Raw genomic sequence first — 19,457 nt, forward strand, 5'->3', positions numbered from 1 at the left:
GGGTTTTTCATTGAGAACATCTGTTTCTCTTGACAGATATATTCTTGTTGGGAGAAAAAGAAGTGCCTAAAAAAATAGTTTGTCAGTCTGAGCTTTTTATAGGTTTTCATCCAAGAATATTTATCTTGAGGCTTTTTTTGACCAAAAAAAAACAAAAAAAAAAAGAGGTTTATATTTCCTGGAAAGAGAATTCTGGTCCAGGCCGAGATTCCAGAGTGGTGGCAAACCCAAGCCCTTTGCTGGGCTGCCTCTGCCTTTCCACAGCTCCTGATGTGGGAGAAGGGAAGCTCCCACCCTTCCCAGGCACCGTGGAAGCAAATCAAATAATTCATAAAAATCATTAAAATCAAATCAGAGAGACAAAGATGAACAACTGGGTGAAGGGGTCACACTCTCACATCCACGTGCATGCAAATATCTCTGAATCTGTATATATATTTCTATATAAAGGGGTTTTTTTTTTATTTCTTTCCAAGCTGTGAGCACTGAAAGTTCCTCCTCAATAATTTCCCTGTAGTCCTCGTTAATTCCTTAAGATTTTCCCCATCTCTTTTCAAAGCCTAAAGTTCAAAGACACAGAAAGGAGCTGCCTCAGCACTTTCTTTTCCTCTCCTTTGAAACTTTTTCAGCAAAGTCCAATCAGGCCAATTAACTCCTTCTTTCATTTTTTCCCCGCTCCTTGAAGGGAAAATGGGATGTGGGGCTCAGCCAAGGCTGCCAGATGCACAGGCTTGCCAGATTTGCTGCTGCAGGAGATGCCCAGCTCCTTGGCAGCCGTGTCCACACGGGTCTTTGGACATCCCTAAATCCTGTCCCTGCTCCTGGGGCTGAGGAGGAGCCCAGGACAGGTCCCTCTGCAGCAGGAGCAGCTCCCAGTGCTCCCAGCACCCTCCTGGGAGAGGCAGCACGAGGAGGAGACCCGTGGGTAAATGCTCACATTCTCCTCCTTGTGCCTGCTGTTCTCCTTGATTTTCCCCTTGTGGAATTGCAAGGATCAGACTGAAGACTCTTCCCTGCTGACACAGCAGGCTGTGCACAGCTGAGTGTTCCCTTGGTGGCTTTTCCATCAACCCTGGGTGCCAAGAGCTCGGGGGAAGCCTCAGCCTCCCCACACGGGGCACAACAATTAATCACAGGATGGGAGGCAATGATTCCCCCTGGGAATTCCCTCAGGATGTGGGTCTCTTGGTGTCTGAGCCCTTCTTCACTCCATCACCCATTAATGCAAAGTGCAGGCAGTAATTACAGCGAGCATTAAAGTTCAGTAATTGTAGGGACCGTGTGTGTTTATAATGCAACAACACTCCAGGAGCCCTTGTGGGGTTTGTGTGTGTGTGTGGCTGGGAAAAGGCCCAGGGAATCCCCATAAAACATAAAATAAAATCTGAATACATAAAGGTCAGGGTAGTAAATATAAAAATAAGCATCATATCCCTTTAAATATTTATCATTAGTGACATTTTCATTACAGGAGGGCTGGGATTTACTGACTCTGTAGCAATTGTGGGCATGGCAGGCCCAGAGTCTTGGCTCAAGGCCATGCAGGAAGCAAAAAAAGGCTTGAAAGTGGGAAGGAAATACATTTAAAATGGGGAGGTGTGGGTTATAGGCATTGTTCTGCTGGTTTTGAAGCAGCTTTGGCTTAGAGGGAGTTCACTGAAGCTGCTCCCTGCTGCCCAGGATAACTCCTGGGGTGGCCCAGGGCACTGGGATATCCCTAAAGAAAAGGGATTTGGGGTTAGGGAATGGGAACATCCCTTCTCCTGCCCCTCAATAGTCACTGCTCCTTTCACACACTGGGACCTGACCTGAAAAATGAAGCCAGAACCTGAAGGGCTTTTGCAATGCTCAGAAAAAAGCCACGACTCTGACAAGGAAAGAAACGGGACTGAAAAACAGGATTAAAAGTGGGAGATGTGCAATTCCATTTAAATACCCCATGCACACTAAAAACCCCTCCTTACATGTGAAAGGAAAAGTTTCCCCCCAGAGAAAGCCCCATCCTGGGGGTGTCACCACCAAGAAAACTCCGTCCCTATGGCAAACACTGCTGTGTGAGGGACCCTCAGCACCAGGGAAGGAAAGCCACTGGTTCCAGCTGAGAAAACCCCCAGAGAAGAAAGCCTCCCTTGCAGGGTGGCTCTTGAGAAGAGTTTATTATTTCTGACCCCCTGTCTAAGTGCCAATTCATCAATGCACTTCATCTCCTCCTCCCTTAATTAGCACATTTTCCTTGTAATGAAGTGGAGCAGGGAGGTGGGGAGGTGATTGTGGCAGTGCTTGGTTTCCTTTGGAGTTTTCAGACCAACGATGACACGAGGTGTGGGTGATTGCCCTTCAGCAAATGCTGTCTCCTGCAGAGGAATCACCCATTCCACAGTCAAGGCGGGTCTCTGTGTGCACCAATCCCATGGGAAGAGCATCACTGTATGCTGGGATGAGCAGGGTGTGGGGCAGGCAGCCCCCAAAGGCAGGTGAGTGTTCATAAATATCCACAGAAATTCCCCAGGCTTCTCTCTGGCACCACTCGTGGCTTCCCCGGGATAAACCCCAGCTCCTCTGGCAAGGCACCTGTATTTTGTTGCTCTTTTTTTCTGGACAAATCCCAAGTATTGATCAGATTCACACTCCCAGGTCTCCTGTAAGAGGCAGGAGTGATGGAGACAGAAATGTGCCTGCACAGGGCTCATTTCCAAGCCAGCTCTTCACGTTCTCCTGCAGCACAGCCTTGGGCTCTCCATCCCCTGTCCCACTCATCCCACCCCTTGCTTTGGGGGCTGGGAGCCAGGGAACCATCCAACCCTTCAAGAGTCCTCAAGGGAAATCCCAGTGAGCCAGCAGAGCCTCCCTTGGCTGCAGGAGCTGCATTTCCACCCCCCCTCCTCCTCTGTGTCCTTCTCCACGCTGACACCTCTGTCCTTGCATTGTCCTCTGGGGGGGCCCCAGTGGAGGGTCCCAGACCAATTGATCTCTGAGCGTGCAGAGCTCACACACTCCCTCCCCTCAGCAGAAGCTTTTAACCTTGGTTCCTGCTCTGTCCATTCCCCAGAGGGAGTCCTGACCTTGGGCAGCACCCACAGAGATGTTCATGAGCCCAGCCAGGAGGCACAACTGAATCCCAAACCACCATCCCACAGGGAAAAGGGCAGTTTTGCCGTGGGGCTGAACTCAAGGGTGTCTGAAGCCAGCACATCCATGGAAAGGGGCACCTGGTAGGACACTGCCATCCATCACAGGCAGAGCTGGATGGTGGCCAAGGCTGGGAGGGCTGAGATGTGCCCAAGATCCTTGATTTTCTGGCTGAAGGCATAGAGGGAAGGGATGAACATGGGATCTGAATGGGACAGGCTCACTGGTCTGGATGTCATCAGAGTCCTCCCCCTTCGTCTTCAACAGAGCTGGGGAAGGGGCTGGAGCAGCAGGAGAGGCTGAGGGAGCTGGAAAGGGCTCAGCCTGGAGCAAAGGAGGCTCAGAGGGGCCCTTCTGGCTCTGCACAGCTCCTGACAGGAGGGGACAGCTGGGGGGGTCGGGCTCTGCTCCCAGGGAACAGGGACAGGATGAGAGGAAATGGCCTCAAGAGGTTTAGATTGGAAATTACAGAAAGTTTCTTCATTGAAATGGCTGTCAAACACTGGAACAGGTTTGTCATAGGCCAGTGGTGGAGTCACCATCCCTGGAAATGTTCAAGACCAGGTTGGATGGGGCTTGGAGCAACCTGGGATGGTGGAACGTGTCCCTGCCTGTGACAGGGGGTGAGACTGGATGGGTTTTAAGGTCTCTTCCAGCCCAGACCAGTCTGGGTTCCTATAAAAGAGCTGGGGAGTGTCTGGTGCCTCCACAGATGTTGCTGCAGGAAGTTTTCCCATTCCTGGGGGGCACTGAACTGGTAGCGATAAGGAAAGGGTTAACTCTGCCTTGGGGAGGGCTGGGACACACAAGTCCAGGGTCCCTTTCAGCCCTATCTTTCCTTAATTCATCTGATCACCTGTGCAGCATCACTTTAGGATGGTCTAAGCCTTCTCCTGCTGGCTCCTTCTCTGCCCATGACCCCCTGAGCATAAACAAAGGCAGGCAGGGCTGGAAATTCGCCTCACACTTTTTAGGAAGCTCATTCCTCAGAAAAATAGAAGTGAAAATAATCTGGCCTAGAAACTTCAGCTGTGATTTAGTGCCTTGCCCGTAGCAAGGAGCGTTGCCCACAGAGAGATTGGGGATCTTCCTTTATTAACAGCAGGATGTGCCCATGCCAGGAATCTGTGTGGCAGCAGCAGCAGGCACAGCTCAGGGCTGGCTCTGCAATTGGAATAATTATGCTGGGGCCCTGAGAGCAGTGTTTGGTCCCCCCCGTGTCCCCTTGCTGGGGTGACATCTGTAGCAGTGACCTCGGGATGTCACACAGCTGGAATTGCTGAAGGAATGGGGGAAACGTGCTGGGGAAGCTGCTGTGGGCACAGATGGGCAGGTTTTGTCTGGAAAAGGGATGAGAAGCCAAAACTGCAACAAATTATAAGTCAGAAACTCAAGGAAAATGCATTTCAGGTCTCAGCAGGCACCGGGGTCTGCTGGAGAGGTGGCCAAGAACAGAGACATCATTGCCCAGAGAAGTTTTGGCCTCTTCATCTTGGAAGTGTCCAAGGCCAGGTTGGATGGGGCTTGGAGCACCCTGGGACAGTGGAAGGTGTCCCTGCCCATGGCAGGGGGTGCAATGGGATGAGCTTTAAGGTCTCTTCCAGCCCAAACCAGTCTGGGATTCCACAAGTCTGTGATTCTGTGGTTCTGTGACACAAGGAAGATTTCAGGCCTCAGGTGTCCCCTGGGAGAGGCATTGTCCCAGCTTCAGCTGGGCTCTGGGATGAGCACTGGGCTCATCACAACCCATGGCAAAGGCCTCAGGAAGGCAGGACACCAGGACACCAGGACACCAGGACACCAGGGCATTTCTGCAAGGCAGCACAGCCCTCCCTTCCTCACACCTTGTCCAACCTCCCTGTAAAGCCACTGGTGACAGTGACACCATGTCCTCCCCAGGATGTCTTAGATCCTGAAGGTCAGAGAAATTTCCCAAACCCTCCAGGATGAGCCCTCATGCCCTTCCCTGGATGGCTTTCCTTTTTGGTGTCCCCAGCAGCCTTATCAGCGGTGGGCCAGCCTTCCTGCTCTCTCTCAGCCCATCCCTGCTTTCCTGCCTGCCTCCCCCTGCTCCCCAAGCTCCAGTTGTCCCCTCCAGTTGTCTTTCCTCCTGGAAGACACCATTCTCAGAGCACAGCACCATCCCTGCCTTCCCTATCTCCCCTCCCCATTCCCATATTGCATTTCCTCCATCCCCTTCTCTCCACAATTTCCCTCCCAGCTTTATTTGGAGCTCTGCCTCCTCCTCCCTCCCTCCCTCCCTCCCTCTCAGTAAAATGTCTTAACAAGCTCAAGCCTTGCTTTGTATTAAATCAAAGCCTGAGCAGTGTGAGAGGGCTCAGCCAAACCCGGTTTCAATGGTGCCGTGCCCATTCACATCAGACGGAGCCCACGGAGGTAATTTACTGCAGATAGGAACTGGGAGCAGAGGGCAGCTCATTAGTGTCTGCCATTATTATTATTATTGGACTAAAACAGAACATCTCTTTCATTTGTTTCTATTCCTGGCCAATGCAAATGGGAGATCCAAATCAGGAGCCCCACCCACACCCGTCCTCGCGGGTCACCCTGGGTTTCAGGAGGGAGGAAAAACTGCAGAACAAGAACACACCAAGAGCCTGAAGCCTCACAGAGGCAACAATTTAAAGGATTTCAAAGGCTGTTTCCATAAGCCTTTGGGGACTCCAATGGAGCATATTGATTAAACTTCGGAAGCAGCTAAAAGCAGCTCCACCATTGCTAATTAATACAGCGATGCCCCGATGCCCCTGCTCGTGTTCTACCAAGCTGCAGCCTGTCAAATCAATTAATATTCACCTCCCTGATGAAAGCAAAACCCTGCTCACCGTTTGCTGAACGGATCGATGCATTGGCTCCCTCAGTGCCATGAAGTGGCCTGTCCTGTGGGGCTCAGTGGGGTGTGCTGCAGATGCTTTTGGGGTGACACCATATCAGAACCCAGGGCATTCCTCTGACTGCCCTGGATGACTCAAGACCCTGGCAGGGGGCTCAGAGACCTTGACATGGAGTCAAAAACACCTGTGCCTTCGATTTTAGCCCATGGAAACAATTACCAACCTTGAGCGAAGATCTACAAGCCACGAGAGTTTGAGTAGAATGATAGTTAATTTGTCACAGGGTGAAAAAGTAGAATTTTGGGGATTTAGAATGGGGGTTCAACAGGCAAGATGGAGGAATCTGGGTGTGTCCTGTCCTTCTCCTCCTCCTCCTCCTCCTCCTCCTCCTCCTCCTCCTTCTTCTTCCTCCTCTTCTTCTTCTTCTTCTTCTTCTTCTTCTTCTTCTTCTTCTTCTTCTTCTTCTTCTCCTTCTTCTTCTTCTTCTTCTCCTTCTCCTTCTTCTTCTCCTCCTTCTCCTCCTTCTTCTTGTCCTCCATCTTCTGCTGTGATGGTGGCAGCTCTGGATTGGTTTAGAGACAGACTGTCTAACATAGGTGATAGGTATTGGGAAATTATTGTAAATAAAGTACATGTAGTTTTTAGTATAAAAAGCTAACACCACCCCAAGGGCAGACACTGTGCCATAACCCAACCTGCTGGACAGATCTCAGCAGGTCAGAGAAAGATGGAATAGATAAGAGAAAATAAACAACCTTGAAAAGCAGAGCTGAGGAATCTCAACTTCTTCGGTTGTGGGGCTGGGAAAAAAGATATTTTCTGATACCTCAGGAGCCATTTCAGCACAGAAACCCAAGAACACCAGACAAGTAAACCCATCAAGGCCCTTGTTTTGACTCTCTAATCCAAAAAAGGTTTCTGGCTGATGTTTCCTGAGTAGCTGGTTCTCTGTGGATTCTTGGACAATGACAATTCAAGGTGATTATTCCTGATTTCAATGGACCTGCCTGTGCTTACAGGATGGTATTTAGGGTGTGAGATTGTTGGGCACGCTGTGCAGGGCCAGGAGTTGGATTCAATCCTAGTGGATCCCTTCCAGCTCAGGAAATTCTGGGATTTTATGGTTCTACACCCACTGCATTTCCTCCCCTTCACCAGGAGAATAATTTTTCCCATTTTTGCACCTGTCCAGTGGAGCTCATGGCAGGTGCTCTCTGTCACTGGACACCACTTCAGAACTGGTTTAATGCTGCCAGTGTGAGGACTAGAAAATACTCTAAAATGGGGCTTTTGGTGTCCCAAACCTCCTTAAACTGAAGATCAAACCTGGTTTGATGACGTCTTCTAAAAGTTGCTTTCTTTAACCCACCCTGGAGAAGTCCCCATGAGACCTTCTGGGGGATCTTTAGGCAGCCCTATATTTATGCACAGCTTCTTTTAGGGCTAAGGAGCCAGATTTGTCCCTTCTGTCTCATCAGAGAAGGGGAATTCCTGGGAAAGGAGTGGTTCCAGGCAGGACCATGCAGTGCAGATCACCTGGATGCTGAGCCAGCCAGGATGACACCAGGAACAGGAGTCTGTCCTTGCTGTGACACCACATCTTTTGGGGAGTCTTTGGCAGCTCCAGGATAACTTCTGACTCCCAAAAGAAAGGAAAAGGGTTGTGCTTTGCTTTGCATGAGGCATCAGATTTGATTTTGAGCAAGTTTTTGGCACCCCTCAACAAAGTGCCATGATCTGTTTACTGAATTTTAATTCAATGTGCCTCAGAAAAAGAAAAAAAAAAGAAAGAAGGAGAAAAAGGGGAGGGAAAGAGTTGAACAAAATAATTTCAGCAACATCTGCTGCTTTTCTGAGATATTTCACCAAAGGCCTACAGAGATCAAATATTTTCCTCTAATTAGAGCTCCTTCCTCAGAGCAGCTCCCCTGGATACAAAAATATCTCCACACCCCCCTGGCTGCCCAGAGATCCTCCTGGGACCCTCTGCAGCACAGACAAACACCCAGCTCTCCTTTGGGGTATCCTCAGAGCAAACACACAGCTTTTCCAGCAGGGAAAGCTTGGTCCCTGTGTCTATTCCTCCATCACACCACAATCCCTCACTTTCTACCTGGTTTTCGAATGATGGAAGAATTGAGGTTGGAAAACCTTCAGGTGCAACCATCACCCCAGCACTGCCGAGTCCCCTAGAGCCACATCCACATGGCTTTTAAACATTTCTGGGAATGGTGATGCCACCACTGCCCTGGGCAGCTGTGCCAGGACTGGACAACCCTTTCAGTGAAGACATTTACCCAAAATCCCACCTGAACAATTGAGGCCATTTCATCTTGTCCTGCCCCTGTTCCCTGGGGGTATTTTCTGTGTCTAACATGACACCAATCAAATCAGTTCATTATTAGTATTAATTTAGTTATTATATATAGTTATTGGCATTATTATAAAGCCTATAAAGACAAAAAAACCCAAGAAGTTGAGAGCTTTGGGTGGTTATGCCAAGGAGAGCTCTCAGGTGGAGCTGGGCATGTTTCATGCTGGAAAACCAGTGGGAAAAGTTCCTTGGGCACCTGCCATGTGTCCTGGCATCCTTGCAAGTGTCCTTAGAGAGCATGAGTGCTTCAAGTGCTGAAGAGGATTCCCACCACAGGCTGTGCTCCAGGGGGAAACAGGCTGGGAGCCTGTGAGGGGCCAAATCCTGCCTCAGAACCCTGCTGGGAACATCTGTGGGATGGGCAGAGGACTCTGAGAGGAAACCACCCCATTCCCTGTACCCCAATATGGGATGGGGCAAGCTTTACCTGGGAAGGGATTGGATTCTCCCTCTCCACTTCCATCCCTTGTTTTTCCCATAACAAACCTTATGGGAGGGAAAACATTAAATCCAATTTATTGTGTTGTGTCAGAGGAAAAAAAACCCAAACCAACAGCATTTAGCTTTTGTGAAATCAATGCATTGCAGGAGAGAGGAATCACTCCTTCTTTAGCCTCTGGGTTAAGGCAACTAATTCAGATCTGATCCACATGGAAATTTGCAGCCCATTCCCATGGCCAGGGAAGAGCTCTGAAATGCTCCCAGTGGTGTAAGGATGATTTATGAGGCAGGCTGGAAAGAGCAAAGGAAGCCTGGGTTGTTAGTTCTGATATTAAGGGATGATAAACAGCAGGAAAGGGAGATTTTTTTTTTTTTAATGTCTCTCCACAGATGCAGAAGAAGCAGAGTGGGCCTGAGTTATGTGGGATATTGGGAAGAAAGTCTGTACTCAAAGGGTGGTTAGGCCTGGCACAGGGTGCCCAGAGCAGCTGTGGCTGCCCCTGGATCCCTGGGAGTGTCCAAGGCCAGGTTGGATGGGGCTTGGAGCACCCTGGGACAGTGGAAGGTGTCCCTGCCCATGGCAGCAGGTGGGGCTTTAAGGTCCCACCCAACCCAACCCATTCTACGAAACTAAGAATAGAAAAAATGGGAGCTGAGGTGACAAAAAGCCTTTCCCAAGAAGACTTGGTAAAAAAAGCCTTTCCCAGAAGACTTGGTAAAAAATGCAGCTTCTCCTTGTGTACTTTAAAAGTCACCATCGACATCGGCATCGCTTGGAGAAAAAGTTACCCATTAAAAAAATCCTGTGGCAGGAAGGGAGATATTTCAAAATGCAGCTGGGAATTTTCCCACCAAAGATGGAGTAATAATTTTGTGAAAAATATTTAACAAACCCCAGAAAATAATTTCTCCTTTTGCACTTGAAACTGTTTTCATGGAAATCACTTCCCTTTGCCAGATGCTGTCTGAACAGAGAAGTCCACAGCAACTCCTTGGAGCTGCTGGACCTTTCCTCGTGCTGCCACTGCTCCACCTTCTCTCCATCCCATGAAGAAAGCCCTTTTTAGAGGAAGGAGGATGCATTTTCCACCAGCACAACAGAGGGAAGGAGCAGGATGTGACAGGATGTGAATAACCCCATCCTGCAGCTGTGGGATGCAGCTGTTTGAGATCCCTTCTACCCCACTTCTTTCCCTGTGACCCTCTAAATATTCAAGTTTTAGCCCCTTTCCAATGTTCAGATGCCCTGTGAAGGGCAGAAGTAGGAATGCAGCTCCTGTTCCTCCCCAGAACCCTGCAAAGGCAGAGGTAAGATGCTGGTACCTCTCACCAACCTCTCCATGCCCTCAGGGTTTATTTGAGGACCATTTCCTAATTAATATGCACAGCTTCTGATCATTTTCTCACCTGCTGTTTCTTGCACATCCCATCCACAGAAAATTCCCCCCAATTTCCAGATAAATCCAAGGCCCACTTTTGAGCTCGAAGCTGTACATTAGTCAGACTCATTTGCCTGGGAACATGAAAGTCCCTTCCTATTTATCTTCTCATTTGAACTACATAAATAGCTCCCAGCACAAACTCCTCATCTTTCCAACATTATCCCAGCAAATAGCAGCCTTTGAAAAAGAAAAATTAGTGGTGGGTAATTATTTTTGCGGCAGATACCAAAATGATAATTTCTTAAACAATTACTTTGAAATATTAACAATTGTTCTCTAAATTCCAATTTAATTCCTGATATGAATTATAGTTTGTCAGATCTGGGCTTAGGAAACATTTGTTCCTTGCACAGAACATAAAAAATGCCAGTGTAACCTTTCGCCTCCGCAGCCTCCGAGCAGAGCCAAATGCCTCTGCTCTTGTTTTATCAACACAAATAATTAAAACACAGGAGAATGTTTGGGATTTATACAGTTGTTTTTGGCATCTTATTCATATTTATTTGATCTGTAAGATATCATTTTAATTAAAAGCTCGCTCTCTCTTCCTCCCTCCTCTGCCCAGAGAATAAATTATTTATAATAGCCCTGCTGCCTCAGACACGGCTTGGAATGTGGGATACTGTGCTGGGATCCCTCTGGAGTGCCAGGCACTGCCCTGGGCACAGCCCTGCCTGCCTCAGCAAGGGCAAAATCCCCACAGTGATGGCTGGATCCACCAGAACCCTTTGGCATTGTTTGCCCCTAGAAACAAAAAGGTGTTTTCTCCTGTGTGAGGGCTAAATTTGTTTAAAAGCCTCTCTGTGCTGCCGTGGTTTGGGGCAGGGGTTGGGATTATCCACACGCCTCCGTCAGCAGAGGCAGCCCAGGAGGATCTGTGGGATCACACAAGACCCCAGCCAGCAGCTGGGAAGTCTCCAGTGGAAGCACAGTTACTACAAAGACCTTTTCATCTCATTTTTCTCTTGCCTGCCTTTGCTCCCCACAGCCCAACCTTTACTCACTCCTTTTCTCTTCAGTCAGTTTCAGATGCAGCTCAGAGCAGTGGGTTAAAATACAAAAAAAATGGGATTTTTTTTCTTATTGCTTTTGAAGTCTGAGGGTTAAATCTAGAGAAGGAGCCTTCCCACTGAACACAGCACTTATCAAAGCCATCCTAAAGCCTCTGGAGTTCAGCTGGAGCTTCCCAGGCATGCCTGGCTGCCTTTTGCACTGGATCAAGAGCCAGGATCCTCTTTGCAAGCCCAGTATTTGGAGGGAACAGGGTCCTGCAGCTTGCAGAACAGAGCCTTCAGCACATCCCACAGGCCACAGCTTTCCTGGGCAGCACCACCCTGCTGCTGAACAGGCTCCTCTGGGACTTCTCATGGAGAAAAAGCAGCTCCCAACGTCTGTATTGAAGTTCAATTATCCTTGATTAGTGCTGGGATGGATGAGGAGCTGCAGGTAAGGGTTTGGGGTGGGCCCATCCCTTCCTTCACCATGGCTGCTCCCACAGCAGCTCCACGGCCACTTCACGCCCTGGGCTCCCTCCAGACTACTCTGATTTCCATAAATGAGGCCAGAATTCCTCCCTGGTATAGGTCAACTAATTAAATCCCAGCACCTCGAATTATTTATGATCCTTTACAGCTATGCAAATTGAGCACTTGCAGAATTTTCAGGAGTATTTCTGAGTAACCAGTGGAGCCCAACCCGAGATGAGGGTTTAAAGCAGAGCTTGGTTTTACCTAAAATTGGTCCAGGGGCTTTTTGCCAAGCTGACCTTGCACTTTGGGAGTTTTTCAGGGTGGATTTTTCCAGCACCAGGAGCTGGAGGTTGAATGGCCCTGGTGTAATGCAGAGGAAGGGGCTGTGGGTGAAGCTCCAGGATCAGCTGCACATGGACACGTTGCTGCTTTGGAGGCCATGGGGACCATGAGGGGACATCAGGGAGCATCTCCTGAGGGTTTGGGGAGCTCTGCTCACCCCTCAAAGGCAGCATCAGCTGGGGCAGAGCTGGTCCTTGGGTTTGGAACCTCACAAGTTCTCCTGGTGCTCCCTCTGGGGTGCAGCCATGTCCTTCCAGGGGATGATCCCAGTGCAGGGGATAATGGGAGAACAGGGTGCTTAAGGAAAAATATAGGGAAAAAAATAAAACCAAAACAACTCAGCAGGGTTAAATGGATGGGGTGCTGCATTTCAAACCCTGAGCAATGGGGATGTCCAGTGTGCAGGAGGATGAGGAGGGATTGGTACACGTCCATGAGCTGCTTCCCAGCCAGAATCAAAGCCCACTGAAATAAAAGGGAAAAACCAAATGAAATCCCTCTTGCAATGGGTCTGAGGGAGTTCCTTCAGGAAATACAGCTTGGGCAAGGACCAGGGGAGTCACAGTGATGGTGCCTCTGTTCCCCACAAGCTCTGGCCAGCCTGGAGAAGTGGAGACCTCCCAGCACCTTGCAGGACCTGAGCTGGCTGCAGGGAGGACAGAGAGGGACTCTATCAGGATCTGTAGGGATAGGACAAGAAGCAATGGGTTCAAATAGAAACAGGGAAAAATTAAGTTAAATATATGGAAGAAATCCTTCCCTGTGAGGGTGGGGAGGCCCTGGCATAGGTTGCCCTGAGAAGCTGTGGCTGCTCCAGCCCTGGAAGTGTCTGAGGCCAGGTTGGACAGGGGGAACATTTCCCCTAGACATGGAATTTCATCACAGCCATTAAGCCCATGTGGGTATTTCTCCAGCTCAGTTTACATTTACTCTGTTTATTTTCCATATTTCTTCAGTTCACCCAGCTCCCTTTTTCCTTTTTTCCCTTTCTCACTAGCCCCAGTCTCCAGATACCTCCAAATTTTCTCAAGGAAAGAAGCTGCTTTCAAGCAGGACAAAAATAAACAAGGTCATTGGAAAAGATAAAAAATAATGAGTTCCTTTCCTTAGCACTCCTTGCTTGCCTCTCCCTCTCCCTCCCCCCCTTTCATCTCACTCCAGAAAAAAGGAAAATAAATCTTTTCTAATCCCCTCAGAACTCTGCCTCCAGATCCGCCTGTGATGCTGGAAACGGCAGCGTGGCCCCAGAACACATGAAAATCAATTTATTGCCCATTCCCCAAACCTCCCTCTTCCCCCCACACCAGGAACATCCCATCCCACCCCACCCCACCCCACCCCTCCAGTCAGGCTCATCCCAGCCAGTGGCCTCCCCTGTGCTCCTTTTCCTGATCTGTTTGATTTTTTTCACAAAGTCTGAGAGATTTGGAAATTGATGGGAAGTCTCGGAGCTGGGTTTTAAATGCTTGATTAAAGAGCAGCCAGCAGAGTCAGAGAAAGTAGGAGAGAGCTCTTGGGAATGAAGATGATTTTGGCCAACCTGTGCTTCCAGCAAAATCAGCTCCATTGGGGTTTGGTCATATCCCTTCTCCAGGGCCTTAAAATCAAAAAAATTCAAAAATCTCGTCTTTTTTGTCATCAAAAAAGAAATTTGTTCCTACACCCATGCAGGGAGGAAAAGAAAGGTCTTAAAAGTTGAACTTCTTTGCTCTGGCACTTTTAAAAAAGGAATATTATTCCAGCTAATGTTCTGAAATGACATTTCATTCTGCAATTGAATAAAACATTTCATGGGATCTAAAATTAATCAGGGTGGGAAGGAGAAAGGTTTATTTTGGGAGGAGAAAAAAAAATAAAAATGAAAGGGTCTGTACTTTGCACTGATCCAAACCATTCCTCATTTGAATTTCTGGTGGAGGATTGGGCAGTGAGCTGAGAAGGTTTTCATTTGCCCAGCTCTAATTGGAAGCCCTGAACCGGCGAGGGCTTTACATTTGCAAAATGCAAAGCATGGAGAATCCCAGTGGGAAGGCTTTGGCCCTGCTCCTGCCTTCACTCTGTTGGTTTGATTGATGATTTTAGGCCTGAGATGTTGGACATGATGGGTGAGAGGGGGTGAATACATCAAAGAAAGGACATGGCAAAATCTTTTCTTCCACAACATGGTGTAGGGGCTCCTCCTTCTCATCAGATTTCCTAAAAAAATCCAAATATTCCCTGTAATCGCTAAAGCCACATTGTATTTTACCTAAATCATGTGTTAGTGTTAGCTACAGGGTTGGGAAACCCCTCTGAACAGCTGGTCCAGCTTAGCTCCATGGTCTTGGGGGTATCTTCCAGATGTGTTGATCCCCTGGGAAGAGGAGGTGGCTGGAGATCCCCAACTCTGGATTAAAACTCTCAGTGTCGGTCCCAGGAAATAGATTTTAAGTAAAATCATGGAATCATGGAATGGTTTTGGTTGGGAGGGACCTTAAAGCCCATCCAGTCCCACCCTTGCCATGGCAGGGACACCTTCCCCTATCCCAGGCTGCTCCAAGCCCCATCCAGCCTGGCCTTGGGCACTGCCAGGGATCCAGGGGCAGCCACAGCTGCTCTGGGCTCCCCACCCTCACAGGGAGCAATTCCTTCCCAATATCCCACCTAAACAGGGTAAAATGCCAGTGGCAGCAGATTTCAGGCCTCAGCAGCTCGGCCTAGATGGGGCAGCCATGGTGTCCCCTGTGCCAGGGCGTTCCTGTGCCAGGGCAGCACATCCAGGCAGCCCCTGTGCTGTGCCAGCACTGCCAGGTGGGACTCCCATCCAGCCAACAGCAAATCCAGGCTCAGACACATCAGCACCTGGCCCCAGGTTGGGTGGGCCAGCTGAGCTCAGTTTTGGACCATTTTGGGCTCAGTTTTGATGATGGCTGCCATCTCCAAAGGACACCCTGCCCTGCAGGCCATGTGTCACATCTCCAGCTGGACTATCTCCTCCACCAGCTCTGGTCTTGCTCTGGGCTGGAGCCCCAGGCTTGCCTAAGCCAGGCCTGACAGCAATGGACCTTTAGACCCTCCCTGACGCTCCCAATCCCCATCTCAAGGTGGGTTTGCAGCTCCAGCCTGCTCTGGGCTGGGTGAGGCAGAATGTCCCCTCGTGTCCCAGCTCCTGCCAGCCCAGGGGCTGCCTGTGCCCTCCCTGCTGGCTGGCCTGTGCTCAGAACCACAGATGGAGGCCAGAAACCAGGAAACCCAAGAAGCTTTACATGAAAATCACTCTGAAAAGCACTGCAGAGAGGAGGGGGAGGCAGGGGAGGGGGAGCAGGGAGCAGCTCCACAGCTGTTGCCTTTCATGTCCTTTAAAGCTCCTGTTATGTCGTTTTTTTTTTTAATTAAAATGTTTTTTAAGAGGCTGCTGGGATTTACTGCTCCTTGTCCTTGGTGGAGGTGAGCAGTGCCAGGAGCAGCCAGGGGCTGCTGCAGGGATGGGGAGGCAGAGCCACGGGGCTGAGGGCACAGATCCTGCCTGCTTCAACCTCACATGGGAAAGGGAGATCCAGAAAAAAATCAGAATGCTGCTCCAGACCCTCAGACAGGGCAGGAATAACTCCAAATCCCTGTGCTTGTGCCTTGCTCAGGCTCAGTTTTGCTGCTTGTTGCTCTCCACCAGCCACCAGTGGCTCAGGCTGTGGCTGGGGGGTGAGCAGTGATCTTGGGAAAGGGCAGATCCATGGAAAAACCAATCCTTCAATCCTTCCTCCTGGTAAAACATGCCCTGAAAGCCTCACCTACAAAGAAAGGCTGAGCTTTAATCCCAGCCAGGCAGAATTTTCTGTGGATTTGTGAAATAAATGATCTTTCTGTGCTTAGCCAAAGCTGTTATGAATGTTTTCACACCAGAGGAGACACGCACTGCAATTGCAGGACCTGTGAGTGATGAATAATGAACACCTAAAAAACCAGAGGAAACATCAGCATCTGATGGTGTGTGTAGGCCATCAGCAGAGAGAAGGCAGGGTCGGGCTGAACACTTAAAACCACAGTTTGACCCCAAGAAAGCTTCTCAGGGAGAAGGAGCCCTGGTCCCAGTGCCCCATGCTGGTGATAAGTGGGTAAATGATGGCAGGAGATAAGCTCAGCCCTGCTCCAGCCAGGGCTTGGCGCAATCTCACGGTTCATTATCGAGGAACGCAGACACCCGGCAGAATCCTAACCTAATGAAAGTCTTATTTTCCTGAGTAACAGTTCATTACTGGACTTGCTGTGCTGCTCAAACCCCTAGGGTAGAAAAAAAAATAATAAAAAAAAGCCCTGTGCAAGGGCTGAACAGGCAGTGAAATCCTGGTGGGTTGGGCATTTGCAGTTGTGCTGCAGCTCCCTTTGCTGCTTGCTCTGAGTCAAAAGGGGGGTTGGAGGCTCTGTGGGGGTTTTTAGGGCTCTGTGGGGGTTTGGGATAGGGATCAGGTTCCCATGCTGTGCCAGCAGAGCTGCCCAGGTTGGTACTCGCCCAAGGATGGTGGCCTCTCCCTGCTGGCACAAAAGGAGGCGTCCAAAGGTGACAGATCTGACTGGCAGCTTGGCAGTCTGAATCCAGACACATTTACAAATGAGATGAGATGAGCTGGGAGAGCTACTGAGCCCCAGATTCCTGACCTGCATCTCCCTAGAGGGACCTCAGCTCAGCAGGGTGTCCTGAGGGCAATGCCTGGGAGCAGGATGAGGGCTTGGATTAGAATCATGGAATCATAGAATGGTTTGGGTTGGATGGGACCTTAAAGCCCACCCAGTTCCACCCCCTGCCATGGGCAGGGACACTTCCACTGTCCCAGGTTGCTCCAAGCCCCTTCCAGCCTGGCCTTGGACACTGCCAAGGATGCAGGGGCAGCCACAGCTTCTCTGGGCACCCTGTGCCAGGGTCTCACCACCCTCACAGGGAATAATTTTTTCCCAAAATCCCATCTAATCCTGCCCTTTTTCAGCTTAAAGACACTCCCCCTTGTCCTACCAAGGGATCCCTTGTTCCTTTACAGAGGAGACTTTCCAAATGTTTGGAAGCAAGGGGAGGATGAGCTTTCCCTCCCCTGTAGAGCCAGAGCCCTCCCAGTCCCCAGGACCACCATCACAGACCATGGTCCATGGACAACCTGCCAGGAGCCTGCAGAGACACTGCTGCTCAAACAAAGCTGCTCATCCTCGCTTCCAGCAGAAAAAAATGGCAAAATATTGTCATCTGTGCCTTTTCCCTGCTCATCTGTTCCCAAATAGAAGGGGAAAATAACAAGACAGCCAACTGAGAGCCTCAGCAAGCGCTTGCTGAGATCCCCATCCTGGAGAAGAGGCACCTCCCAGTAAAGGCTGCTTTCATCCCACTGTGGTGGGAGCAGAGCCTGGGGCCAGCCCAAAACTGTGGCTGCTTCCACACCCAGCCCAGCTCCAGGCTGTGCTGGTAATGCAGGGGCCTCAAGAGCTGATGTACAACATGTTTGCACTCTCCTCTGAATAAAAAGAAGGCAAAAATAGGACAGGTAGTGGTGCAAAGCTGCAGTCATGGATCAGGCAGATGGTCAGGGAAAGGCTTCCCTATATTCTGTTCCAGGGGAATCTGCCCTTCATGTTCTCAGCCCACCCATCCTTGGCTCCTGAATCTGTTTGGCTACATTATTTGAGGGTGCAGCAGGCAAAATCCCAGTGGTTTTTGGTAAGACTGAAGCTGTTCCATGGAAAATGTAAGGAAAGCTCCTTCCTCAGCCTGCTCTGCAGTGCAGGACAGAGCAATTCCAGAGGTCTGGACCGTGCCCCTGGAGCCAGGGAGGGCCATCAAGATGCAATCCTGCTGTCAGGCAGACACAGCAGTGCCCTGCTGTTGCCTCACTCCACTTTACCAACACCACCCACCTCCTCCCAGAGCAGCAGCTCCTCCTGCCAGCCAGGGCTGTTGAAAAAATGAAGACTCACTGTCAGAAATTTGAGGAAATTACAGTTATTTGTGTTTTTTCCAGGAGGGAAGAGGGCTTGTTTCTGTTAACAGCCCCAGCTAAAATTCAGGTATTTAGTCTCAAAGTTGCCTGTGCTTTCTCTATTGTCACCAGGATGGCAAAATCTCCCAAGGGCTCCTGATCCCATCTGTCATGGACACCTTTTGGGACAGGAAAAATGTCCTTCTGGAAGGAACCATGCAGACATGGAGCAGAGAGAGAGCTAAAACCTGAGCATGCACCTGGTTTTGCTGTGATTGGTGAGGTGGGAGGAATCCCAGCCCATAAGTTTGAACACATCAGTTCTTCCTTCCTGACATCCTTCCAGTCATGGTGAGGGCCTCATCCCAGCTTCCTTCTCCAGGATGTTATTAAGAGTCTCCTGCACAGGAGTTTGGCTGCAAACAAGGAAGGAAGGAGAGATCCTGGGTGAACCAGCAGAGCCCTCCCACAGCAGGTTTGGTCTCTTTTACGCCTTTCTCCCCAAAATCAATCTCTGTAGAGCTGAAATTAAGGGTGGTCATCTCCTTCTCCAGCCCCTGGAGGTGACAAGGACAGCCATGCACACTGATATCCTGATGTTCCCATCAAACCAGCCCATCCTTCCCAGTCCTGGCCAGCTCTAACTGGAATTCTTCTCCATCATGGATGGCAGCACCCCCAGAATGTCACAATGGGACACAAAATGAATGGCACTCACATGCTGAGGTATCCAAGGCAAAAAAAGGTGTGTTTGTTTCTGGACCTCAATATTTATAGAATTCCAAAAGTGACCGTGGATTGGAGGATGAAATTGCCACCTCTCCAACCACACTGGTCAAACCAACAGTCCATCAATCTTTCCTCCTCCAGAAAGGAATGCAAAACAATCATCTTTTACATGAAAAGTGCGTGAGAAACTCCATTACAAGAATATAAACCTCAGAAGGCTTAGAAGGACTTTAGAAGAACAGGGCGACACCAGAAGAGCTCCAAAGGGCAAGGAAACAAGAATGAAAATTCACTCCTGGCTTTCAGTGGACAGGACCATGTGGGGATGGAAGAGGGGGATGGTTCACTGCCCTTTAAAACAGAGATTGGGAAACAGAACTCTGGTTCCCAGCCAAGGCTGGTGGGACCATTTGCTGCCACATCCAAGAGCTGCACAGAAGGGACATGCTCAGATGTGGACAAAGTCCAGCTGGGAATGAGGGTCATCCCCATCCTGGGGTATTTCCCAGGAGCCAAAGTCCACACAAGGTCCAGAGAGAAATAAAACACTCAGGATCCAGCAGGGAAGAACCTGCAGGAGCTGCCACCTGCTCAGTGCTGTTTCCAGGAGGAAAGAGGAGAGCTCCACACACAGAGCTCAGGATGGTGCCTGCTGGGTGCTGACTGCCCAAAGTCCAAATCAAACCCTATAAAAATAAAACCTCAATGTTCCCATCTCCACCCCAACCACAGCCCTGAGG

This window comes from Agelaius tricolor, unplaced genomic scaffold (assembly GCF_023055355.1).
Source record: "Agelaius tricolor isolate 1412-34295 unplaced genomic scaffold, bAgeTri1.0.p SCAF_12, whole genome shotgun sequence".
Lineage (NCBI taxonomy): Eukaryota > Metazoa > Chordata > Aves > Passeriformes > Icteridae > Agelaius > Agelaius tricolor.